Source organism: Protopterus annectens, chromosome 1.part1 (assembly GCF_019279795.1).
Source record: "Protopterus annectens isolate FY-2018-M chromosome 1.part1, PAN1.0, whole genome shotgun sequence".
Lineage (NCBI taxonomy): Eukaryota > Metazoa > Chordata > Ceratodontiformes > Protopteridae > Protopterus > Protopterus annectens.
The window spans coordinates 432,177,370-432,195,490 of record NC_056726.1 but is presented as its reverse complement, the minus strand read 5'-3'; the positions used below and the strand labels follow the sequence as shown (position 1 = coordinate 432,195,490).

General features: G+C 44.1%; 1 protein-coding gene across 1 annotated transcript in view; it reads left to right on the top strand.

Moving 5' to 3' along the window:
• LOC122814564 (thyrotroph embryonic factor-like) overlaps positions 1-18,121 on the top strand; it is a 258,744-nt gene that overhangs the window by 192,412 nt on the left and 48,211 nt on the right. The gene's annotated exons all lie outside the window — the stretch shown is intronic.

Sequence of the window (18,121 nt, the reverse complement as noted above, 5' to 3'; positions counted from 1 at the left end):
ATAATATTCCTGGGTGCAAGCTTAAATGCAACTGTCCAGATGACTTATCTCACGCCAGACAAACAAAGGCAACTCATTTCTTACTTCAAAAACATGACAACAAAGACCCAGTTATCTGCAAGAACAATTCTGCTGGCTCTGGGCTACATGGCATCCTGCATTCTACTAATTCCATATGCAAGACTGCATATGAGGAAATTACAGTGGTATCTAAAATGTGTTTGGACTCTACATTGCCACAGCCTGGAAACATTAATTACTCTCATTCCCTGCCTGCAACAGGAGTTTTGATGGTGGGCACAGGCCTGTCACCACAACAAGGGACAACCATTCGCTTTACCCACATCCAGGCAGACATTAACAACAGATGCATCAGATTATGCCTGGGGGGCACACATGGCAGGAAAATGTATTCAGGGCACATGGCCCACAAACCAAATGCATCTTCATATCACTCAAAAAGAGATGCTAGCTGTACAGAATGCACTGACAGCCTTCAAGGACCTACTTCATCCAGGACAACTTCTGATAAAGACGGACAATACTACAGTCATGTGGTACATAAACAAGCAAGGAGGCACGCATTCCTACCCCCTCTGCAGACAAGCCATGATTTTGTGGAACACAGCATTGACTTATCAAGTACACCTGCAAGCACAATTCCTGCCAGGAAGAACAAATACCTTGGCAGACGAACTAAGCAGAAACCTCATGGATCCTCACGAGTGGAAACTATATCCACAAATCTTCAGAATGATAACTGGGAATTGGGGATGCCCAGACATAGATCTATTTGCCTCCCCTCACAGCTGCCAGCTACAAAGATTCTGCACTCGGACTTATCACGAACAAGCATGGAAAGTGGACGCCCTTTCATTCAGCTGGAAAGCCCTCTCAGTATATGCCTTCCCTCCTCTGCCTCTCCTCCCCAAGAGGCTTCTAAAGGTCAGACAAGAGAAGCCAACAATGATCCTGATTGCCCCAGACTGGCCACGCCAGCACTAGTACCCAATCCTAAAGAACTTGTCTCAAGGCCCAGCCTGGACATTACCTCAAATTCCTCATTTGCTGACCCAACAAAACAATCAGATCCTACACAGTCAACTCAGAACCCCAAGTCTGGCTGCATGGCGGCTAATGTAACCATTCAGAACACACCTCTCTCTAAAGCAGTTATGGATGTTATTTTGGAGGCCAGGAGGCCCAGCACCAGAAAATCTTATGCAGAACAATGGAAGAAATTCTGTGCTTGGAATCGGGCACAAGGAATTGACACGCTTGTTCCAAATATTCCTCAGATTTTACAATGCTTAACTGAGATGCTGGACAAAGGCCTATCCTTTTCATCAATTAAGATCCACGCTCATTTCAGCTCATTACAATACGGACCCACCTATTTTCTCTCATCCACTGCTAAGGCAGTAAGTATCTCAGAGGGGCCAAAAACATAAGACCTCCAAGGAGAGCTCCAATACCTGCATGGGACCTCAATTTTATCATGGAAAAACTCACACTACCTCCTTTTGAGCCAGCCAATACAGCGGAGATAAAATACTTATCCTGGAAAACAGCTCTTCTCCTAGCAATAACTTCAGCAAGAAGAGTCTCAGAATTACAGGCACTAATGGCTGTGGAACCTTTTATTATTTTCCATCCGGACAGGGTTTCTCTAAGGAGAAACCCAACTTTCATGCCTAAGGTAGTGTCCGATGTGACCCTTAACTAAACTGTACATTTACCTACCTTTTATCCAAACCCGGAGAATAAGGGGGAGAGACTTCTGCATTCTTTGGACATACACAGACAGCTACGCTTTTACTTGGACAAGACGAAAGCTTTCAGAAAGACTGAGCAACTCTTAGTAGTATATGCTGCAGGATCGCAAGGCAAAGCTATTTCAAAGCAGACTATTTCAAAATGGATCGGCCACTGTATTCGTTTCTGCTATTCACAACATGGCAAATCAGTGCCTAAGGGCATTAGGCCACATTCTACCAGAGCAGCAGCCACTTCAGCAGCCTTCCTCAGAGGAGTACCAACCAAGGACATTTTGGAGGCTGCTACCTGGACTTCAGTGCACACCTTCACAAAGCACTACCACTTACCTCCTTACTCTAAATCCAGAGCAGGCTTTGCCACTGCAGTTCTGCAGGGCCTCATAGCCACTCTTAATTCTATTTAGGCCCAGCCACCCAACCTCAGCTTTGGGATTCAACCCAAGTGTAATGACTGCAACAGTGAAACACGATGAACATAGTACAATTGTGTACCTACCATAAATGTAGATGTTCGAATGTATTCACTGTTGCAGTCCAGGTTACCCTCCCACCATCCCCCTTTCATTACTAGGACTTATCTGTACTTCTCTATTCTATACAACCTATGTGGTGTATTTGCTTGTAGATGAAGTTTATGTGCATGCCTTTTTATAATCAGAATTTTTTTAGCCTACCCTTTTTGGGGGCACCTGACATCTGGGGCAAGAAAAACTGAAGAAAATGGCGTCGGCTGCATCTTTTATACCCCGGGCGAACTGACGTCAGGGAAGAGGCGACACAACTGACACCGGACCAGGACTTTGGAATTCATGCTGACTGCGGGTAGCCTGCCAGCAGGATAACCCAAGTGTAATGACTGCAACAGTGAATACACTCGAACATCTACATTTATGGTAGGTACACAATTGTACTTTACTGGGTCTGTGCTCAGAAGGTATGCTTGGCTTAAGGAGCAATCTTTGCCTGATCATGTTAAAGCTAAATTGTTGGATTCTCCCTTAAATCAGGACCGCCTGAGGAAGTTCTTAAAAAGATGGAAGATAAGCTAAATCTATGCAAACTGTTAAAGATGTCTTACAAGTTCAGCCCCCTAGATTTAGTAGGCACTGGCCCTCTAAATATTGGTCCTTTCCAGCCCCTTCCAGGTCTTCTCAAGCCAAACCCAGATGCAGCAGAAACCCCAGGTTTCAGTCCCAAGGGATACACAACACTAAGCAGTGGGGATTTCCAAACCCAAATCTGGGAGTAGTAAGACTCCCACCTATGGAAAACGTCCTCATTGACTTGCTTTTAAAACTTCCAAGCACTTCCCAACTGAATGCTCCTTTAGGCGGAAAGATTGGTCTGCAGGCCAAAAACTGGGAAATCATTACCCAGGACAAATGGGTTTTAAATATAGCGTCCCTAGGATACAGATTTCACTTCCACAGGTTACCAACACCAAGCGGGTGGCCAGATCTACCACCAAATCAGTGGGCAGAAGCCTAAAATCAAGTACTCTCTCTCTTAAACATGGGGGGCTATTCAGTTGGTACCAGAAGAGGAAAAGGGACAAGGTTTCTATTCGAGACTTTTCCTGGTACCCAGAAAAGGCAATACATGGCGTCCTATCCTGCACCTTTCTACTCTAAGCACCTTTCTGGTGATTCCAAAATTCAAAATGCTGACTCTTCACCAGCTGCTTCCTATTGCTAGGCAAAGATGCATGGTTGGCAACACTAGACTTAAAAGAAGCAAACCTGCACATCCCTATCAGGTAGTCTTGCAGAAGATACCTACGCATCAAAGCAGGCTTACATGCACTATCAGTTCTCTGCACTGCCCTTTGGCTTATCTACTGCACCCAGGGTATTCACAAAGTGCTTAGCTCCAGTCATTGCATTTTGCAGGCAAAGAAATATTCAAATATACCCATACCTGGACAATGGTTTAATTCAGGCAGAAAGCAGGGTCATTCTTTTGAATCATCTGGCCTTTGTTCAAACGGTACTGACTTGTCTGGGGTGCACCATAAACGAAAAGAAATCACACCTGCTACCCTGACAACAAATTATATTCCTGGGAGCAAGCTTGAATACAACTTAACAGATGGCTTTCCTTACGCCAGAGAAACGGATTCATTTTACAACCTACTTCAAACAAGTGGCCTCAAAAACCCAGCTATCTGAAAGACAAATGCTGCAAGCCTTGGGGTTCATGGCCTCCTGCATTCTTCTAATTCCATATGCAAGGCTGCATATGAGGAAACTACAATGGTATCTCAAAAGCCTATGGTGTCATCATTCACAGGATCTAAAAGCAAGGATTCCTGTCATACCTTGCCTACACCTAGAATTCCTTTGGTGGGCAGAGGCCTGCCACCAAAACAGGGGACTACCGTTCACATTACCCCCTGCCTCCCAAATTTTAACAGACGCATCAGACTTTGCATGGGGGGCTCACTTGGCAGGGAAGTGCATTCAGGGCAAATGGAATCCAAGTCAAATGCACCTGCACATAAATCAAAAGGAAATGTTAGCTGCACAGAATGCTCTGACAGCCTTCAAGGACCACATTCTTCCAGGACAACTAATGGTAAAGAAGGACAACACCACTGTCATGTGGTACATAAACAAGCAGGGGGGTACACATTCTTACCCCCTCTGCAGACTAGCCATGATATTGTGCAACACAGCCTTGAGCTACCAAGTGAATCTACAAGCTCAGTTCCTGCCAGGAAAACTAAATACACTGGCAGACGGACTAAGCAGAAACCTCATGGACCCACACAAGTGAAACTGGAACCAAGGATTTTCAACATGTTGCCAAACAAATGGGGGATCCCAGATATAGACCTGTTTGCCACCTCCAGAACCATCAACTAGACAAATTTTGCACAAGGATTCCCCACAAGCTAGCTTGGAAAATGGATGCTCTATCCTTCAGCTGGAAAACCTATCAGTTTATGCCTTTCCTCCTCTGCCTCTGCTCTCCAAGGTACTACTAAAGATCAAACAGGACAGGTCAAGGACAATTTTAATTGCACCAGACTGGCCTCGCCAACACTGGTGCCCACTCTTGCGCAGTCTGTCACGCTTGGCTCCACGGCACCTACCTCAGACTCCTTCCCTGTTGTCTCAGCAGGAGAACCTGATTCTGCACCATCAGCTGCAAACCCTGAACCTAGCAGCCTGGCTAATTACCTAATCTCTCCTTTACCATCCCTCAGTAAATCGGTGATGGATATCATTTTAGAGGCAAGGAGACCTAGTACTAGAAAATATTTTGCTGCATAATGGAAAAGATTTTGTATCTGGAACCAGTCTCAAGGAATGAACGCAGCAGTGCCCAATTTACCTTACATTCTACAATACTTGACTAAGATGCTTCATAAGGGCTTGTCCTTTTCCTCCTTCAAAATTCATCCCTCAGCCATTTCAGCTCATTATAGCACAAGGCTTCCCCTCTTCTCTCACCCACTGCTCAAGCAGTTCCTCAGAGGAGCCAAAATTTTAAGGCCACCCAGGAGCTCCAACTGCAGCCTGGGATCTTAACTTTGTCTTGGAGAAACTCACTCTTCCTCCTTTCAAGCCAGCTGATACTGCAGATTTTAATATTTCTTTCCTGGAAAACAGCTTTCCTTTTAGCAATCACTTCTGCAAGAAGGGTATCTGAATTACAGGCCCTTATGGCAGTGGAACCTTTCATCATCTTTCATGCGGACAGGGTGTCCCTCAGAACCAATCCCTCCTTCATGCCCAAGGTGGTATCCAGTGTGGCTCTTAATCAGTCCATTCATTTGCCTACCTTCTTTCCTAACCCACTGAACAAAGGGGAACGGATACTGCACTCTTTAGATGTGCACAGACAGCTTAGATTCTACTTGGACAGGACTAAACCTCAAAGGAAATCTGAGCAACTGCTGGTGCATTTGCTGCAGGGAGAGAGGGGAAAGCTATTTAAAAACAAACCATTTCAAAATGGATAGGCCACTGCATTAATTTCTGCTGTAAGCACCATGGAAAACCTATCCCACAGGACATCAGGTTCCATTCAGCCTGGGCTGCATCTACCTGTACAGCCTTTCTCAGGGGCTTCCCTACTAGGGACATCCTAAAAGCTGCTACCTGGAGTTCTGTACATACTTTCACCAAGCATGATCATTTGACAATTTTCTCTAAATCCAGAGCTGGTTTTGCCACTGCTGTCTTGCAGGGCCTTATAGCTGGTCCTAATTCTATTTAAATTCCTCCTCCCAACCTTAGCTTTGGGAATCTACGCAAATGTAATGACTGTAACAGTGAAACACGAAGAACATAGTACAGTTGTGTACACTTACCATAAATGTAGATGTTCGAGTGTATTCACTGTTGCAGTCCTTGTTACCCTCCCTCCAGCCCCCTTTCTTCTTTTGGCTATACCTCTACTCTCACTTACTATGCTCAAAAATCTTTTTGTTGTATTTGCTTTTTTGTTGGAGGTATATCCTTGTATTTATAGATTTAATTGCTTCCCATTAAGGGGGCACCTGACATCCGGGGCAAGAAAAACTGATGTAATGGCGTCAGCTGCATGTTTTATACCCCCTGATGACCTGACTTCATAGAAGAAGGGAGAGCAACCGACGCAGGACCCAAGACTTTGTTAATCTGGCCGACTGAGGGCTACTGCAAGCAGATAACCCAAATGTAATGACTGCAACAGTGAATACACTCGAACATCTACATTTATGTTAAGTGTACACAACTGTACTTTCCAAGGTCTAGGGGCAATGAAGAACTTGGTTTAATTGGAGTACATTGCATACTTATTTCCATGATATGTTCTATTCATGTTTTGTATTTGATTCGTGTAAACAATAAATATTTTTTCAAGATTTTGAGTGGAAGTGTCTTGTATATTTCGGGGCAAGAAAAACTGATGTAATGTGATGTAAAAAAAGCAGAGTGGTGCTTCACTTGGTTAATGTTTTACATTATAATCCATGTTTCATTTATGTTTCTGTATGCATAGTTTCACAGGTTGTAATGTACAGTAAATCAAGTGTATGTTGTAAAGCTTTAGAACAGTATTACCCATATTTATTTTTGTAGATGGTTAGGCTTGCAGTTTTGGTATTTTATCTGACAGATGAGCAGTATGTTTGTGTGTAGTCAAGAATATTACATACACCAGTTGCTTTTAAACCCATTTATTCCTACAAAGAGCCAAGGGGGTAAGATTAGCTAGTAGTGTTTGGTTGGAAAAGAGGAAGTCCATAATCTGTTACTGATAGCATTTGTGGAGACCAGACTCTCCTAGATGATCTACACACACAATTTCCCAACAACCCTATCCTGTCTCACAATCTCCAGTTCTCTTTTTACTGTGCTTTGTGTATGTTACAGAGGAAAAATATCCCCAGCTATCCCCTGCATTTTTTGGCTTTTAGAATTAAAATTTTTGGTGTGTGTGTGTGTGTGTGTGTGTGTGTGTGTGTGTGTGTGTGTGTGTGTGTGTGTGTATACAATGTTTTCCTCTACTTCTCTTTCTTCTAATTGCTTCTGTCATGAACAATTACTTTTGCTCCAGTCCTTCCTCTCAAAAAGTTTTTGTCTGTTTTATTTGCATTTTATGTAATCTCCAACTGTCTTGCAACATCCATTTTTCTTTGTAGGAAGTATTTCTGCAGTAGGGTTATTCCACCTACCTTACAAGTATACTCATTAAGTTGTTTCAAAGACACCAACAGTAGATGTTCTTCATCTCACATTGCTGCAGTCCTTACATATGGGTAATCCGCTGTCCTCGGTCGGCCCGAATACCAAAGTATTAGGCTGACGTCGGTCATGGGCGCTCAGATCTGACATCAGAGCGTCAGGGTATTAAAGCGCATGACCGACGTCATATCCTCAGTCTTTTTTGCCGCATGGTCCGATGCAGAAGCAGCGTTTGCGAGTGCCGTTCGGTGTTCTGAAATTTTCGTATTCTGAGTTTCAGACCGAAACCAAGTTGGCTAAGTACCCCGTTGGGGAATATTTTTGTTTTTTCTTGCCTCAGTTAATTCCGGATGTCAGAAAAAGTGAATAATTGTATTTCTTGTGGGAAACAGATACCGCATAGGGATTACCGCTCTCTTTGTATTCCTTGTTTGGGACCTGAGCACGACGTAGTCGGGTGTCGCTTTTGTGCTAGGTTCAATAAGCGCACCATTAAACGTAGGTTAGATTGCGCTAGGCTTGTCTTGATGGCGGTGTAATTATAATATGCCGTCGGATCCTCCGGCGCCCGCTAGAAGCGCAAAGACAAATCTTTAAAGTCCAGACAAGATGAGTCGTCCGTTCGGACGCCGGCTCTTAGAAACTACGGTGGAATCTGTGGATCCAGCCGAGGTTTCAGTTGAGTCTCAGGGGGAGGCTTTAATTTTGCAGGATGTGGCCTCTCAGGAGTCAGGTCAGGCTGAGGGGGCCTCTCAGGTTGCTGTTCTCCCTTCCTTGCCTAAGGTGGTTAGGCCTTCTCCTTCTGTCTCTAAGGCTCCTTCTAAAGGCAGGCCTGGTTTGCCTTCCACGGGTGTCAGTCCTAGTTCTGCAGGGTCTGTGCCTAAAAAACACATGCTTAAAATGGCAGAAGATTTAATTTCTTTAATCAGAGGTTCTATGCCCCCTCCTGATAAGAGGCCTAGGGTGGAGCCAGAGGTGGAAAGTTTAGAGCAGGCTTCAGATTACTCAGAGTCTTCGGCTGAAGACATTCAGGATTTTCCTCCTTATTCTGATTCAGACGCAGAGGATTCCACTCCTTCTGCTTCTCCTCCAGAGGATTTTTCTTTTTCAGAGACCCTGCATTCCATGAGGGAACATTTTAAATGGGAAGGCCAGGATTTTTCAGATTCCTGAAAGAGGCTTAGGGAATTTTTGTTTTTACCGCAACATAGGCCCTTGGCTATACCTCCTGTTTTGGATGTTGTTCAAGACGTTTTCTCCAAGGCTTCCCTTAATCCAGACTCTGCCTCCTTCGCCAGTTAAGCCAGACAGGTGTTACAGAGTGCCTGAGGCTCATAAATATCTGTATAAGAGTCCAAGGGCTGACCCAGAAACTATTAGCCAGGGACCTAAGGGTGTCAGGGCTTCTGTTGTAAAGAATCCAGTTCCTATTGATAAAGAGGCTAGAGCTTTGGATAGATGGGGTAAGAAAGTGTATACCTCTTCCACTTTAGCAATGAGGGCTTTGAATTGCCAGTTTCATATGTTGAAGTATCAGAATTTTCTTCTTACTCAACTGAAATCTAAAGTGGATGCTTTGGCAGAGGGCATAGAGTGTAAAGAATTACAGGATTTGGTACATGCCTCTGAACAGGTGGGTAAGCATTCTTTGCAGTGTGGTTTCGATGCTTTACAGGCTTCTTCCAGGGTGGCTGCCACTGGTTCAGTTATTCGCAGGCACGCCTAGCTTAAGGATCAGAATTTGTCAGAGCATGTTAAAACTAGAATTTTGGATGCTCCTTTACAGTCTGAAGTTTTGTTTGGTTCTCCTGTGGAATCTGTCTTGAAGAAAATGGAAGACAAGGCTAAGTCTATGCAGACTGTTAAAGATTTTTTGCAGGTGCAGCCTCCTAAGTTTAGCAGGAATTGGCCTACTAAGGGATGGGCTTATCCTTCTTCTGATTCACAGTCTAGGGGTAGATCTAGACGTGGTAGGGGCAGAGCTCAGAGTACTTTCAGGCCTAGGACATGGAGTTCACCTGCACAATCTATAGGTGAGGGCAGGGGCCAGTCCTTTCGTAAACAGGCCCAATGACCTGCATTTTCAGCTGCCAGATTCTTCCTGTCTGGCAGCTCCTTTGGGAGGAAAGTTGGCACTCTTCAAGCAAAACTGGCTTTTAGTCACCCAGGACAAATGGGTGTTGGACATTATAGACAGAGGCTACAAGTTTTATTTCCATACATTGCCTCCTTTCAAAGGCATGCCAGACGTTCCTCCTCAGCAAAGAGTAGAGGCTCACAAACGGATTTCTTTACTTCTTCAAATGGGGGCTATACAGCAGGTCCCTCTGTCAGAAGTGGGCCTAGGATTTTATTCTCGCCTGTTTCTAGTACCAAAGAAAGGAAACACTTGGAGACTGATTTTTGGATTTATCTATTCTCAACACATACCTAGACATTCCAAAATTCAAAATGTTGACGTTGCAACAACTTCTACCTCTGTTGGGCAAAGATCACTGGATGGTAACTCTGGATCTCAAAGAGGCTTATCTTCATGTTCCTATCAGGCCCAGTTGCAGGAGGTACCTGCGTTTTCAGGCTGGGACTTTACATTATCAGTTCTCTGCATTGCCCTTTGGCTTATCTACTGCTCCCAGGGTGTTCACAAAGGTTCTGGCTCCAGTGATAGCCTTCTTACGGTTAAGAGGAATACAGATTTATCCTTATTTGGACGATTGCCTGATTCTTGCTCAAGACAAGTACGAACTTCATCATCTACAGTATGTGATGGCAGTGTTAAGGTGCCTAGGGTATTCTGTGAACGAAACAAAGTCCAGTCTAGTACCCTCTCAGGAAATGTGCTTTCTGGGTGTGAGACTGAATACAGCTTCCCAGATGGCCTTTTTGACCCCGGACAAGCAAAAGAACCTTACTCTTTACTTCCATCAATTGTCTCTACGGTCCAGGCTGACTGCAAGGACAGTCCTTCAAGCCTTGGGGTTCATGGCATCTTGTATTCTGGTGCTTCCCAATGCCAAACTGCATATGAGGAAGCTACAATGGTATCTCAAAATGTATGGACACAACACTGCCAAGATCTGGACACTGTCATTCAAATAATACCTTGCATTCAAAAGGAATTTTTGTGGTGGGCTCAGGAATGTCACCTAAACAAGGGACTCTCTGTGACCCGACCAGAGGCGAGTCAGATTTTAACGACAGATGCCTCGGACAAGGCTTGGGGAGCACACCTCAATGGAAAATGGGTGCAAGACACGTGGCCTGCCAGACTTCAACATTTACATATCAACTTGAAGGAGATGTTAGCAGTCCAATTTGCATTAATGGCTTTCAAGGATTTACTTCACCCAGGGCAAGTGTTGATTCTAACAGACAACACAACTGTCATGTGGTACATCAACAAGCAAGGGGGAACCCATTTGTACCCTCTTTGCAGGCAAGCAATGATTTTGTGGGAGACTGCTCTCAGTTTACACCTCAATCTTCAGGCAAGATTTCTACCAGGAGCACAGAACTCCTTAGCAGATGTTTTGAGCAGACAGATAGTGGATCCCCACGAGTGGAAATTGGATCCTCGTGTATTTCGAAAATTGACAGTGATATGGGGAACTCCAAACATAGATCTGTTCGCTTCTCCACTAAATTTCCAGTTGCCAAAGTTTTGCACAAAAATGTTTCATCCCACAGCTTGGAAAGTGGATGCTCTATCATTCAGTTGGAGCAATCTTCATGTCTATGCCTTTCCACCTCTGCCTCTCCTCCCCAAGATACTCTTGAAGGTCAGACAAGACAAGCCCTCCATGATATTAATAGCTCCAGATTGGCCTCGACAGCACTGGTACCCTCTGCTGAGGAGTTTAGTACGGGAGCCTCCATGGCCTTTGCCTTCGATTCCGCACCTTTTGTCACAGGAGGGCAATCATTTCCTCAATGTCAGGATTCAGTCCCTGCGTCTAACAGCCTGGCATATTCTGTTCTAGAACCTGGAGGGTCGCAGCTTCCACAACAAGTTTTGAATGTTATTTTGGAGGCCAGAAGGCCTAGTACAAGGAAAGTTTATGCTGATAAATGGAGGAGATTTTTAATTTGGAGCAAAACAAAGGGCTTTGATGTTTCCAGGCCTGATTTAAGTGTTTCTCTTCAATATCTTACAGAATTATTAGACAAGGGTTTGTCTTTCTCCTCTATAAAAGTTCATGCTGCAGCCATTTCTGCTCACTATGACTGTGACCCTCCATTATTCTCTCATCCTTTGTTTAAGCAATTTCTTAGAGGGGCAAAGAACATAAGACCCCCACGTAAAGCTCCTACTCCTTCCTGGGATCTCAATTTTGTGTTGGAAAAACTTACTTTACCTCCTTTTGAACCTGCAGCTACTGCTGAGTTAAAGTTTTTGTCTTGGAAGACTGCTTTTTTGTTGGCCATTACGTCTGCTAGGAGGGTTTCTGAATTACAGGCTCTTATGGCAGTTGAACCCTTCCTAATTTTTCATAAGGATAGGGTATCTCTGCATACTAATCCTACTTTTATGCCTAAAGTGGTTTCAAAGGTGGCCTTGAACCAATCAATTCATTTGCCTACTTTTTATGCAGATCCCCAAAATAAAGGGGAGAAAATTTTGCACACTTTGGATATTCACAGGCAGTTACATTATTATTTGAGTAGGACTAAGGGGTTCAGACAGTCTCAGCAGTTGTTTGTTTCTTTTGATTTGGGTTCTCCGGGGAAACCTGTTTCAAAACAAACTTATTTCTAAGTGGATTGGCTTTTGTATTGCTTTTTGTTATTCTCATCATGGTAAGGAGATTCCGGCTGGAATCAGACCTCACTCCACTAGGGCTACTGCCACTTCTACAGCTTTTTTAAGGGGAGTAGCTACTAAAGACATTTTGGAAGCAGCTACTTGGAGTTCAGTGCATACTTTTTCTAAACATTACCACCTTCCTCTTTATTCCAAATCTAGGGCTGGGTTTGCCACTGCAATCTTACAGGGCATTTTGGCAGCTCCCAATGCTTTATGGTTTTGCCAGCCTCCCTTTACCTCTGCTTTGGGATTCTACCCATATGTAAGGACTGCAGCAATGTGAGATGAAGAACATAGTACAGTTTTGTACCTACCATAAATGTAGATGTTCGAAGATCCACATTGCTGCAGTCCAATTTACCCTCCATCCTTCCCCTCTGTAGTTTGGAATGGTTGTATGATTTGGGTGGTAGCTGTTATTTGTACATGCCTTTTGGGAAGTGTTCTATTTTTGGCTGTGGCCTTTCTTTTTAGGGCCTTCTGACATCTGGGGCAAGAAAAGACTGAGGATATGACGTCGGTCATGCGCTTTAATACCCTGACGCTCTGATGTCAGATCTGAGCGCCCATGACCGACGTCAGCCTAATACTTTGGTATTCGGGCCGACCGAGGACAGCGGATTACCCATATGTAAGGACTGCAGCAATGTGGATCTTCGAACATCTACATTTATGGTAGGTACAAAACTGTACTTTTCATAGTACTACCGGTTCTAAATTCTAGTAGGCAGCTTGCAGAAGGCATCACTTAAAGCTTCAGGGGAATTAATGACAGTCAAGTCTGATGTCCAGTTCAGAAAAGGGTTTTGTATCTTTTGATCTAGAAGATAAAATGTGTTATTTTAAAATGGTTATTGTTGATGTTCTTCATCTCACATTGCTGCAGTCCTGACACTTGGGTAGTCCGCTGTCCACGGTCGGCCCGAATATCAAAGTATAAGGCTGACGTCGGTCATGGCGCTTTTAACTGACGTCAGGGCCAGGGTACAAATCGCATGACCGGCCAAATCCTCAGTCTTTTTGCCATGGTCCGATGCAGAAGCAGCATTGCAAGTGCCGGTTGGCGTTCTGAGATTTTTCGATTTAGAAGTTTCAGACCGAGTTCAAAGTTGGCTAAGTACCCCTTTGGGGAATATTTTAGTTTTTTCTTGCCTCAGTCATTTACCGGATGTCAGAAAAAGTTAATAATTGCTTCTTGTGGGAAACAGATACCGCAGAGATTATCATACTTTGTGTATTCCTTGCTTAGGGCCTGAGCACGGCGTTGTTGGCTGTCGCTCTTGTGCTAGATTTAATAACGCACTATAAAGACGGTTGGATTGTGCAAGGTTAGTCTTTGGGAAGCGGTGCAATTATAACATGCCGTCGGATGCTCCGACGCCCGCTTCCTTGAAGAAGCGCAAGGACAAGGCAGTTAAGCCTAGGCTAGAAGAACCGTCTGTACCGGACGCCGGTACGACGTCTCATCAGTCCGGGCTGACTGCAAGGACAGTCCTTCAAGCCTTAGGGTTCATGGCATCTTGTATTCTGGTGCTTCCCAATGCCAAACTGCATATGAGGAAGCTACAATGGTATCTCAAAAATGTATGGACACAGCACTGCCAGGATCTGGACACTGTCATTCAAATAATACCTTGCATTCAGAAGGAATTTTTGTGGTGGGCTCAGGAATGTCACCTAAACAAGGGACTCTCTGTGACCCGGCCAGAGGCAAGTCAGATTTTAACGACAGATGCCTCGGACAAAGCTTGGGGAGCTCATCTAAATGGAAAGTGGATACAAAACAAGTGGCCTGTCAGACTACAACATCTACATATCAACATGAAGGAGATGTTAGCAGTCCAGTTTGCATTAATAGCTTTCAAGGAATTCCTTCTTCCAGGACAGGTGTTGATTCTAACAGACAACACAACTGTCATGTGGTACATCAACAAGCAAGGGGAACATTCTTATCCTCTATGCAGGCAAGCAATGATTTTGTGGGAGACTGCTCTCAGTTTACAGCTCAATCTTCAGGCAAGGTTTCTGCCAGGAGCACAGAACTCCTTAGCAGATGTGTTGAGCAGACGGATTATGGATCCCCACGAGTGGAAATTGGATCCTCATGTATTTCAGAAATTGACAGTGTCATGGGGAACTCCAGACATAGATCTGTTCGCTTCTCCACTGAACCATCAGCTGCCAAAGTTTTGCACAAAAGGTTTCATCCCACAGCTTGGAAGTGGATGCTCTTTCTTTCAATTGGAGCAATCTTCATGTGTATGCCTTTCCACCTCTGCCTCTCCTCCCAAAGGTTCTTCTGAAGGTCAGACAGGACAAGCCAAGGATGATTTTAATAGCTCCAGATTGGCCTCGACAGCACTGGTACCCATTACTAAGAAGTCTAGTACGGAAGCCTCCATGGCCTTTGCCTTGATTCCACACCTGTTGTCACAGGTGGACAGCCATTTGCTCAATGTCAAGCTTCACTCTCTGCACCTAACAGCCTGGCATATTCTGTTTTGAACCATAATGGGCCTCCACTTCCTCAGCAAGTTTTGAATGTTATTTTGGAAGCTAGAAGGCCTAGTACAAGGAAAGTGTACGCTGATAAATGGAAGAGATTTTTATTTTGGAGTGCAGCAAAGATTTTGATGTTTCTGAGCCTAATTTGTGTGTGGCTCTTCAATATCTTACTGAGTTACTAGACAAAGGTTTGTCTTTCTCTTCTATTAAAGTTCATGCTGCAGCAATTTCAGCTCACTATGATTGCACCCATTGTTTTCTCATCCTTTGTTCAAGCAATTTCTTAGAGGGGCAAAGAATACAAGACCCCCTAAGAGCTCCTACTCCTGCTTGGGATCTCAATTTTGTGTTGGAGAAACTCACTCTACAACCTTTTGAGCCTGCAGCTACTGCTGAGTTGAAATATTTATCATGGAAGACTGCTTTTTTTTGGCCATTACCTCTGCAAGACGGGTTTCTGAATTACAGGCCCTTATGGCAGTTGAGCCTTTCTTGATTTTCCATAAGGATAGGGTATCATTACATCTAATCCTTCCTTTATGCCTAAGGTGGTTTCTAGTGTGGCTTTAAACCAGACTATTCATTTGCCTACTTTTATGCAAATCCCCAAAATAAGGGGGAAAAGATTTTGCACACTTTGGATGTACACAGGCAGTTCGTTATTATTTGGACAGAACTAAAGGGTTCAGGCAGTCTCAGCAGTTGTTTGTTTCTTTTGCTTTGAGTTCTCAGGGCAAGCCTGTGTCAAAACAAACTATTTCTAAGTGGATAGGGTTTTGCATTGCTTTCTGTTATTCCCATCATGGCAAGGAGGTTCCAGCTGGGATTAGGCCTCATTCCACTAGGGCTACTGCCACTTCAACAGCTTTTTGAGGGAGTGGCAACCAAGGATATTTTGGAGGCAGCTACTTGGAGTTCTGTGCATACTTTCTCTAAGCATTATCACCTGCCACTTTACTCTAAGTCCAGGGCTGGTTTTGCCACTGCGGTTTTGCAGGGCATTTTGGCAGCTCCTGCTTCCATATAGTTAGCCATCCTCCCTTACCTCTGCTTTGGGATTCTACCCAAGTGTCAGGACTGCAGCAATGTGAGATGAAGAACATAGTACAGTTTTGTACCTACCATAAATGTAGATGTTCGAAGATCCACATTGCTGCAGTCCAATTTACCCTCCCTCCTTCCCCTCTGTAGTTGGAGGTGGTTGTGTGGGTTGGGTTGTACATATTGTGTATATTGTATATGTATTGTACATATAGTTAGTGCAAGGGTGGTTGGTTATTTGTTTGCTGTCTTTTGGTTTTGACCTTTTGTTTTTAAGGTCTTCTGACATCTGGGGCAAGAAAAGACTGAGGATTTGATGCCGGTCATGCGCATTTGTACCCTGACGTCCTGACGTCAGTTAAAAGCGCCATGACCGACGTCAGCCTTATACTTTGATATTCGGGCCGACTGTGGACAGTGGACTACCCAAGTGTCAGGACTGCAGCAATGTGGATCTTAGAACATCTACATTTATGGTAGGTACAAAACTGTACTTTTCCATTGCACAGTCAGAACCAAATTAGTGTTTAAACTGTTGTGAGTCTAAAGAATATTAGCAGTTTTAGTTTTGGATGTCTGTAATTGTGGCTTCATCAAGGTCTCTTCACTCTGCATCTCTTCCTTTTCTTTTTATTTTTGGTGTTTCTTGGGATATCATTCAGCCTTCCTGGCTGCTAGTGCCCATCCTCTCCGTGACTTACAGTGGTTTTGCTGAGGGTCGGCCCTGGATCCTTGGGTCTCATCTATCTCTGCATCTGTCCTGTGGGGTGGTTCTTTATATGCCCCGCCCACTCCCTGCATCACCTCCCATGCTTGTGGATTATGTCTGAGGGCAACTCTTCATTTGGAGCACACCTCACCTAAGTAAATGCAATCAATGAACATTCCCCCACCCACCCTGGGATGAACACACCCATACTTCTCAGCTGCTTCATCAGTCATTTGAGCTGCTAATCAAACCTTGATCAACTGGGCCATAATCAGGGCTTTATTCCTGTATGTAGCCAGAGCATCACCATCTATTCATTTTTCTGACTGATAAGTTGGCATAAGTGATTCTGAAAGCCCAGTGTGTGTGTTTCAGGGGCATTTCTCAAACTCCTTCTGAATTGGAATCACTGAGAAGAATAATTGTCTTTCCCGACTGGAGTTTTTTCTTTTTTTATTTTTTAACCAACAGTCATTTTTGCATCAATGCCTGATAACCGTCACATTTTCCTTCAGATACCACACTGTCAGAAAGGCGACTATATCCAGGGAGCTTTTATTTTCTTGCCTACATCCTGGCAATGAGAGTTTTTAATAACCTAACACTGCCCCTGTTAATGACATGAGCACTTCCATCACTGCAAGGGCTGCCTCTGCCTTCGTTTCCATACATGCATGCTCCCCCAGATGCATCAGCAGGGGCTGCTGTCTTTTGCTGGGGCAGCCATGCCTATGTCTCGCTGGCACCAGCTCCATGCAATATGATAGGCCTCTGAGGTCCAGCCAAGGCCCTGTCATCAAAGCAGTGGCATCTATTGTCCACCCCCTTTCCCAGGAAAGGTATGCCTCATCCTCCCTGTCTGTGAGATAAAGTGCCTGAGTAACTAGCCAAACTCCGGTCACTTGGGCTGTAGTCAGGGCTTTATCCTTCTACACCACCAGCACAGGCAGTAGTGTCAGGCCTCTTAATTCTTCCTGTACAACACAGGTTCCTCCAACAGGGGCCATTTATTTTCTGATGCTTACCCCATGGTATTGATGTTGTCACAGTCTTATTTGGAAGTATTGAATGGGAAGTAAAGTGCTTGCAGAGACATTTCTATCTGAATGTTCTGAATTTCCTCAATTTGTTAACAAATCTGGAGGCTACACAGATTTCCTTCCAGTCTTTCCCAGTTTAAATGATCCCCCAACCAAATGTTCCTATTTTTTTTTTGTACAGGCTTCAAAAAAAATGCTTTTTTGCTGCTGCATAGCAATGGCAGCTGTGGTGACTCCCCTGTTAATCTTGTTACTGATGCCTTTTCCTATTGCAGTAGTTTGCTTTCCTCTATCTCTGCTGACTCTTATTAAACTTCTATACCTTTTCACTAGTTTCAGGTAGTCATAACCAACCCTGTCTTCTAGGTCATATATCTGTTTAGATCTATCCCAAGAAAGTATTCCCTTTGCTGTTCCAGATGCTTCCAGCAGTCTTCTTTTACTGCTTGGCTATTAGTTTCCTGTATGGTATTTCTGTCCAGATATTGTATCAGAAGATGATTTTCTGCCGATCTCTTTGCGTACAGAATTTAATATATATTTTTGTTTACCACATTACCTTTCAA